Genomic DNA, 8,470 nt, shown 5'->3' on the forward strand with positions numbered 1-8,470 from the left:
CATGGTACCCTAAGTGAAGAACTGCCTGAGTGCCAGGGCTCCAAGGGTTGTAGCAAACAGGGCTACATCTCTCTGGTGGACAGCCACCAGCTGAGTTCCTGGGGGTTCAGTCCTAGAGTATGTTCTGTTCCACGTGTTTATCAGTTATTTGGGTGCAGGAATTGAATGCACCATTAGCAAGTTTGCTGGTGATACCAAACTGGAGATGCTGTTGAGTTTCTTGACGGACAGGAGGCTTTGCAGAGGGGTCTGGATGGATTGGAGTGTTTGGCAATTGTCAAAGGCGTAAGATTTAACAAGAAAAAATGCTGGCATCTGCACTTAGGACAGAGTAATGCCAGACACAAGTGCAGATTGGGAGAGAGGTAGCTACAGAGCAGCCCTGCAGAAAGTTTATCAAAGACATCAGCCAGTGGTAAAAAGAGGTGATGATCCCTCTGCACTGAACATTGCTGCAGCCTCACCTCATGTGCAGTTCTGGGCCCCACTATTTAAGAAGAATGTGGAGGTTCTTGAAGGGTGGCAAGAAAGCTGATGCAAGGGTTGGAGGACAAGTTCTGTGAGAAGCTGCTATGAATAATTGAAATCCCTTGTCTTTAAATGGCCTTTGCCAAGAATCCACAGAGCCTCTGGGACAATTACAGTGGGGTACTCTGAGCCATTCATTCCCAGTCAGGCTGATTCCAGCCTCAGAATCACACAGTGAATCACAGAATCAACGGGTTGGGAGAGACCTTCAAGATCACCAAGTCCAACCCGTGCCCTAACACCACTTCAACTAAACCATGGCACTGAGTGCCACATCTGATCTTTTTTTAAACACATCCACCACCTCCCTGGGTAGAAAATTCCAGAGCTTTATCACTCTTTATGTAAAAAACTTTTTCCTGTCATCCAACTTAAATTTCCCTTGGCGCAGCCTGAGACTGTATCCTCTTGTTCTGTCAGTTGCTGCATGGAAAAAGAGACCAACCCCCACCTGACTACAACCACCCCTCAGGTAGTTGTAGAGAGTGATAAGGTCACCTCTGAGTCTTCTTTTCTTCAGGCTAAACAACCTCAGCTCCTTCAGTCATTCCTCATGGGGCTTGTGTTCCAACCCTTCACCAGCCTCGTCACGCTCCTTTGGACACATTCAAGTGTCTCAATGTCCTCCCTGACCTGAGGAGCCCATAACTGGACATAGCACTCGAGGTGCAGCCTCAGTAGTGCCAAGTACAGGGGAAGAATGACTTCCCTGGTCCTGCTGGCCACACTATTTCTAATACGGGCCAGGATGCCATTGAGCTTCTTGGCCACCAGGGCACACTGCTGGCTCATATTCAGTTGGCTAGAGGCAAGAGGAGGGAGGAGAATGGGATTGGGGGACTTTTCCTGGGATGAATTTGAAGGATTCCTTTCTCTCCCTCCATTGGTCTCTTCCTCCCCCAAGCTTCCAGTGGAGCTCATTCATCAGAGCTGGGCCTTTTTTCCTAGAAGTGTCAGTGGTGTCTCCTACCTTGGCAAGGGCCTCTCCAGAGATCTCTGCCTCTGCAGCCATGGCTGGGGAGAGATCACCTTTCCCCAGTCCAAGGCCAGGTGCTCCATCTCTGTGGTGTCCAAGGGCACAGCCATGCTCAGCCCTTGCTGAGGGGCCTTTGTGGACTTGGTTTTCCCTCCTGGGTGGGAGCTGGAGCAGGGCCCTGCCATGCCTCAGGAACCTGTAGCAGAGTGTCATGGCCAAGGACCCAAACCAGCCCCAGGAAACCATTGCTCATGGCAAGGCAGGACTGACCCTTCCCTAACAGCTCTCCCGAGCTCACACAACTCACATTTTCTACCACCTGTGCTTGGAGCTTCATCTGGACCAGAAGAGGTCACCCAGGCACTGACAAGCACCCAAGGAAGGACCACAATGGGTAGATAAGGAAAGGAAGAACTACAGCTCATGGCAGATGGGGCTGTGGCAGACACCTGATGGCATTATCAGAGCCCACCTGACCAGGCCATGTTGGTGACATTGGCAGAGGCTCCTGGGGGCATTTGAAGTGTCCTTATACCTGGTTCAGACTGGAGTAGCTCTCACCTGGCTGGGGGTTTCATCTCTGCAGCACCACTGGGAGATACAAACCTGACCTCTCTGGAGCCAGGAGTGTTCAGCACCCATTTGGTTGAAGCCCTGAGACCTCAGCTTGGTCATCAGGGCAGATCCTGCTCTCACCACAAGACCCCACTGCACACTTCCTGTGCTCCTTCCCACCCCGAGCAGCTCTGCTGTGTGCTGACAGAAGCAGAACCAAAGTTCCAAACCAAGCCTGAAAAGCCTGACTGACTGGTTAAGGAATTTCCAGGCACAAAAAAGAGCTGTCAGGAGAGGTCCTGGGAGGAGAAGGGCAGGAGCAGAACAATCCCTGTGTGAGGGGGCAGGAGCAGAACAATCCCTGTGTGAGGTGGCAGGAAGGGAAGGGGCAGGGTGAGGCCTGAGCCACCTCCCTGTGAAAGCCCATGTGGTACTGCAGAGCCCTGGGCTGTGCTGTGTCACTGCAGAGAGAAGCAAGGCCAGTCGAGGTCTCTCCCCAGAGCACATTACGTGCAGAACCCCTTCCAGTGCAGAGAAGGAGGCCTGGCCTTCAGGGTGGAGTGCCTTTGGTTAGAGGGATTTACCTGTTTGAGGAGAGACACATCTCCTATAGCAGAGGGTATTCCACACATTTGTAAAGGAAAGCTTTCAAAGGCACAGTCCATCACTTCTGGGGTTCCTTTTCCTTTCTTTGACCTCTAAAGGAGGAATCTCATCCTCCTGTCAGACTACATGGGCAGGGGGAGAGCTTATGGGAATTTCCCTTATTTCCTATGGAAAGCAGTTGACAATTTCAAGGTCACAGCCATGCTCAGCCCTTTCTGGGGTGCCTTTGTGGACTTGGTTTTTGGTTTTGTGGACTTGGTTTTTCCTTCCTGGGTGGGAGTTGGAGCAGGGCCCTGCCAAGCCTGGAGAATCTGTGGAAGATTGTGATAGCCAAGGGCCCAAACCAGCACCATGAAACCATTGTTCAGGATAAAGTATGAAAGACTGGAGGAGATTGCTGACTCGAAATGTTTTGGGTGCATGTGTGGGAGAAGGGGCAGGGCAGGTGTTGCTTTTGGTGAGGCAATGCCCTGCTACCCACACCCTAACCCCCCAGGGCCTTTAACCCAGCCCCCCATTTTTAGGCTTTTGCCAACAGGCAGTTCTCTGGCTTAGAGCTGGTGAACTGTCAGTGCGAATGCAAACGCCAAGCTGTTGAGCTTTTTGTCCTGCTCCCTTCGGTGTGTGAGCAGTTCCTGGTGCTGTTCCGTTTGGCTGCTGACCCAGTGACACTGAAGGCTTAGGATGGTAACAAACAGCAAGGCCCTGTTTTTGCTGGATGTTTTCAAATTTGTGGCCGGACTCTGTAAGAGTGAAAAGTTGTGTTAGGGCAAAGGAGTTCGTGTTGCCGTTCGAGTGGAGGTGGTGCAAATATGAGTTTGCACTTGGAAGGGGAAGACGAGGGAAATCTTTTTGTCCTGACACAGTTGATTTCAGATCAGGGATGTTTCCAACTTGAACTTTCCTTCATTATTAGTCGACAGCTCCATCGTGTGGTTGTTTCGATGAGCGCTAACACCTGGCAGAGCCCAAGCTCAAAAGTTCCCCCTGAGAAAGCTCTTCTGCCTACAACTTCAGCTGCACCCACTGAACTACCAGCACAGACACTGCTATTGGCACTTTCCTTCCAGCTCTAGGTACCATCCTAAGCCTTCAGTCTCACTGAGTCAGCATCCAAATGGAACAGCACCAGGAACTGCTCACACACCGAAGGGAGCAGGACAAAAACCTCAACACCTTGGCGTTTGCATTTACACTGACAGTTCACCAGCTCTAAGCCAGAGAACTGCCTGTTGTCAAAAGCCTTTAAATTCACTAAGACCACCCAATGTGTGGATCCAGACTTGCTTTCTTTGCCAAAGACAGGAACTATATGCCCATCTCAAAAGAAATGGCATCCCCTCTCCCAAAATAACAAACTTCCAGGGACTGAGCCCGTACAAAGGTGCCAGAACACTGTTCCTGGGCATTACCTGCTCATGCCACTAAATCAGCTGTACACCAAGACTCAGTGTAGCTGCTTACCCTGTCCAAAAGACATGTGCTGCCACAATTTCAGAAGACCACCTCTGAGAAATTGAAACCTCATGCCAAATTGAATGTTTCAGGAGACCACCTTCCATAGATGGATTCTGATTCCATAATTGTAAAAATTGAGGCAGTGCTTCCACACCAAAAATGCCAGGACAGAAAGTTGCTGCCGCCCTTAACCTCCACTAGGCGGCTTCTTGTCTGCACCTCCAGCACTGGGGCTGTGTGCTTTCCTTCCCATGAAAAAGCATTGCCGTTCTGGTTCAGAATCTTACCAAGCAAAGGTTGCATTCTGCCTCTAGTATTGCATACATCCAACAGTTGCTCCTACACAGATAGGGCCAGGACAGAAATATCTTGCTGGAGTTTACCTCCCCACGGTACCTTAACATCTGCTCTGCCAACACTGCCACTATGTCCTTTGCTTCCCAAGGAAAGGCACTCTGAGTCACTGGGCATTGCCTTATCTTTAGTACCTTGTGTGGCAGGACACACCCCTCCCCCTTCTCTCTCTCCCTGATCAGTCCCAGGATATGGATGGCTCAGATTTAGGTTGATAGCCTAATCAAGGGCTATCTAGTGCTGGCGACTGAAAGTCTGAAAAGACACTCCCCTGTGGAGTGTAGAGAGAATGTGAGAAATTTTCAGTGACTACAAATACACACTTTTATCCTATAAAAAGCTCACGAAATCTCAGAAAGGTAGAAGCTTTCTACATGGACATTGGAGCATGAAGTTAAAAGCTTTCTTCCCTGAGTTTGGACGCAAGCTCTGTGGTTACTTCCCTGGGATTGAGTGAGGACGCTGATGTATCCCCAGCTCCAAAAAATTGGATTTGGTAAGATCATCAAGTTTCCTAAATTGTATTATTCCGGCTAACTTATAGGTACCTTTCTTAACTTGCATTTCAGCTAGCTCAAGCAAGCATCTCTTAACTTGCATTATAGTTCAAGCAAGCATTTCTTGCATTTTTGACTATTTTTATAGTTCAAGCAAGGTTTTACCCCATAATTGCATTTTTAACTATTGTAGTGTTGCAATTATGTATTCATTGTGTGTTTATGTGTGTCAATCTGTTCTATGTTTGTATGTTTGTTATGTTCTGTGTCAAATAAATGGTATTTTTAGACAAATCGGCCAGATATCAAAGAATCTTGCGAACGGGACTAAGTCTTGGGGAACTAGCTATCTTAAAGTCTGTCAAACTGCAAAACACATAAAACTCCTGTCTCCCATTGCAAGACACCTTGCTTAGTTTTTCCTAGCCTCCCCTTGCTTTGCTTGCCTTTCCTATGTCTGCCTTGCCTTGCCCTGCCTACATCTTCCCTGCTTTGCTTTGCCTTGGCTACCACTCTTTACCTTGCCTTGCATGCAAGCAAGGCAATGCAAACCAAGTTTAAGCAATTGTAGGCAAGTCAAGGGAGAGGTAGGCAAGGCCAGAGCAGTGAGGGGAAAGGAAATGGAGTGGTAGGCGAGAGGAGGACCAGAAGTTATAGATGAGGCTAGGGATAGGAAGGTAAGCCCAGTGATGGGTAGGCCAGGCAGAAACAGCAAGGGCTAGGCAAGGCAAGGCCCTGGAGGAAAGCAGTAGGCAGGTCAAGGGTGGGCCATGGGCATGCAGGGGAAAGGAAGGGTAAGGAGGGTAAGCAGGGCAAGGCAAGGAAACTCTTGCGTTGGCAAGGCAAGGCAAGGCAAGTAAGAGGTACATTCAAGTACTGCTGGTAAACAAAAGTGGCCAGGACAGACGACTCTGTCTAGTCTTGATCTGGTATGTGCTGTGTCTAAAATTCCGAGGCTATGTGCTTTCCTTCATATGCAGAAGAACTGTCATTCTGGTCCTGGAGCCCAAGGGTGAAATGTGGATTTCCTGGCCAAAATTCAATTCATGCAAGGATTGGTCCCAGTCAAAAGCTGCCCAAACAGGTGGGTCTCACTGCACATTGTACTGCTGGGCATCCTGTTAGGTGTTCCTAAAGCACTGGATGTATATGGTTTCTTTCCACTGGAAGAAAATGTCCTTCTTGTCCCAGTGTCCATGGCTGAAGTGTGGACTGCATGTCCAAAATTCAGTACATCCAAGGCTTGCTCCCAGACAAAAGCTGCCAGGACATATGGGTCTGGCTGGACGTGGCCTCCCCTAGGCTGCCTCTCATGTGTGCCTGAAACACTGGGAGTTTGTGAAGGCCTTGAGAGTCCTCGGGGGAGCAGGCAGGGCAAGGCAAGCCCAGGAAATGCCAGGAGTAAAGGGATCTTGAATTCCAGATGATGGAGAGGTGAGCAAGATAATGCAAGGCAAGGAAAGGGTTCAAAGGTGAGGCAAGGCAAGTGGTGGCTTTCCAAGGCAAGGCAAATGGGAGTCTTAGAAGTAGAAGGAAAGGCAAGGCAGGACTTGGATAAATGGGTAGAGAAGTCCAGGTGGGGGATGGGTGAGTAAGGCAATCCAAGGCAGTGGAGAGAAGGAAGGGCAAGGGTAGGCTACAGAGCAAGCAGCAAGGCATTGCAGGTTTTGAGAAGGACGGGAAAGGCAAGACAAAGGAGGGACAGCATTGGAGGCAAAATCAGGCAAGGAAGGGGAAAAAAGGGCAAGCCAAGGAATTGTATTGCCTTGCTGTTGCCTGCCCCTCTTTAGGTTTGCCTAGCATTGCCTACCCCAACCTTGCATTCCCTTACTGAACCCTCAGTGTCCTTCCCTTGCTCTTCTTACCACTACATTTGCTTTCTTACCCTTTCCCCACCTTGACTTCCCAAGCCCTGCATTGCCTTGCTTGCTCCTTCTTTGACTTGCTTTGGTTTCCTTGCCCCAGCCTTGCATGGCCTTGCTGACACACACATCTCCCCTTCCCTCTCCTCCCACGCAAGGCCTTGCATTGCCTTGCTCACCCATCGCCCGCGTGAACTTTCCTACTCTTTTTGAACTGTCCTTTGCCTTGCAAGCCTCTCATTTGACTTGGTTTCCCTTGCCTCCCTCTACTTTGTCTTGCTTTGCAAACACACCCCAGGCCTTGTCCTGCCTACCTTTCCCTTCCCTTCCATTGCCTTACTACTCATCCCCTACCTTAACATGCCTACCCCTTTCTTCCCTGTCCTTACCTTGCTTTTACTGCCATTGGCTTGTCTTGCCTACCCATCACGGCACTTTGCCTTCCTCTGCCCTGCCTTGCCTATAACTTCTGGGCCTTCTCTTGCCCATTACTCTATTACCTTGCCTTGCCATCTCTACCACACCTTGCTTTTCCTTGCCATTCCTGTCCATCCCTTGTGAGGAGATACAGCTGGAAAGCAGAACTGAGAGCACTGCTAAACTCATGTCAGAAGTGGATGCAGCAAACCATGGCAGGCAGTGCAGCCTACCACAAAATAGCATGAGAGAACAGCATGTTTGGTATGTGTCTGTGCTGGTTAGTGCTAGCTTTTAGTTTTGCAATATTATTAAGAAACATATAGTTGTTATAGTGATTACTGCTTATATAAGAATCTACTTTTAGTCACTGCTGAAAAAGTATAAATACTCTGCTCTGTATCAATAAAATCAGCTTTTTGCACCCAAGAAATCTGCCCTGTCTCTTCCATCACCGACTGTCACTCGACACCCTTGCCTTGTCTTTCCTTGAGCACCCATGTCACACCTTGCATTGCCATTCATACACATCCTCTGCCTTTAACTGCCTAGCCCTTTCTTCCCAGATTTTGCCCAGATTGTGCAGGAGGAGTAGGGGGGGCAGTGTGTGAGAAGGGGCTGGGAAGGGCATGAGGGTGGCACAAGGTGTGCCATGACTTACATGAGGGTGGCTGGGCTTGATCTATGGAAGTTTTGGGGGCAGCAGGGACTTGGCTGTGATGAACGGGAAGTTTGGGGGTTTAGCAGTACAATAGCAGAGATGTCCTCAATGAGAGACTTTAATATTCAAGAGCTTCTTGGCAGCAGGGCTTGGATCTGTAGCTTACTCCCCCCTCTCTGTGTCTGGTCCTGGTGTGGCAAGGACTGTAGGAAAGGGACAGCCAACCATGGGACATTTCTGGGTCAACTCTTGACAGAAACAGTGGCAAAGGGTCCATGACTAGGGTTTTGGCCTCAAAACCACTGCCACCAGGGTTTGCAGGGAGCTGCAGTGTGGCTTAGCCCTGGCTGTGCCCCAGAGTGCTGGCTTCACAGAAGGGGTCTGGTCCCACCCAACACAGGGAGCTGCAGCATGTGGGGAACAAATGCCTCCTGGCCTCCTGCCCCAGGGGTTCCCCAGGGAGCAGCCCTGACGCTGTTCATGACACCTGTGTCACCTGCACACCTAAGGGCTCGGCGGGATTGTCCCAGGCCAGGTGTGTGGCAGGGACAGGGAC

The sequence above is a fragment of the Lichenostomus cassidix genome, unplaced genomic scaffold, assembly GCF_008360975.1.
Source record: "Lichenostomus cassidix isolate B80296 unplaced genomic scaffold, HeHo_3.0 HiC_scaffold_38, whole genome shotgun sequence".
Lineage (NCBI taxonomy): Eukaryota > Metazoa > Chordata > Aves > Passeriformes > Meliphagidae > Lichenostomus > Lichenostomus cassidix.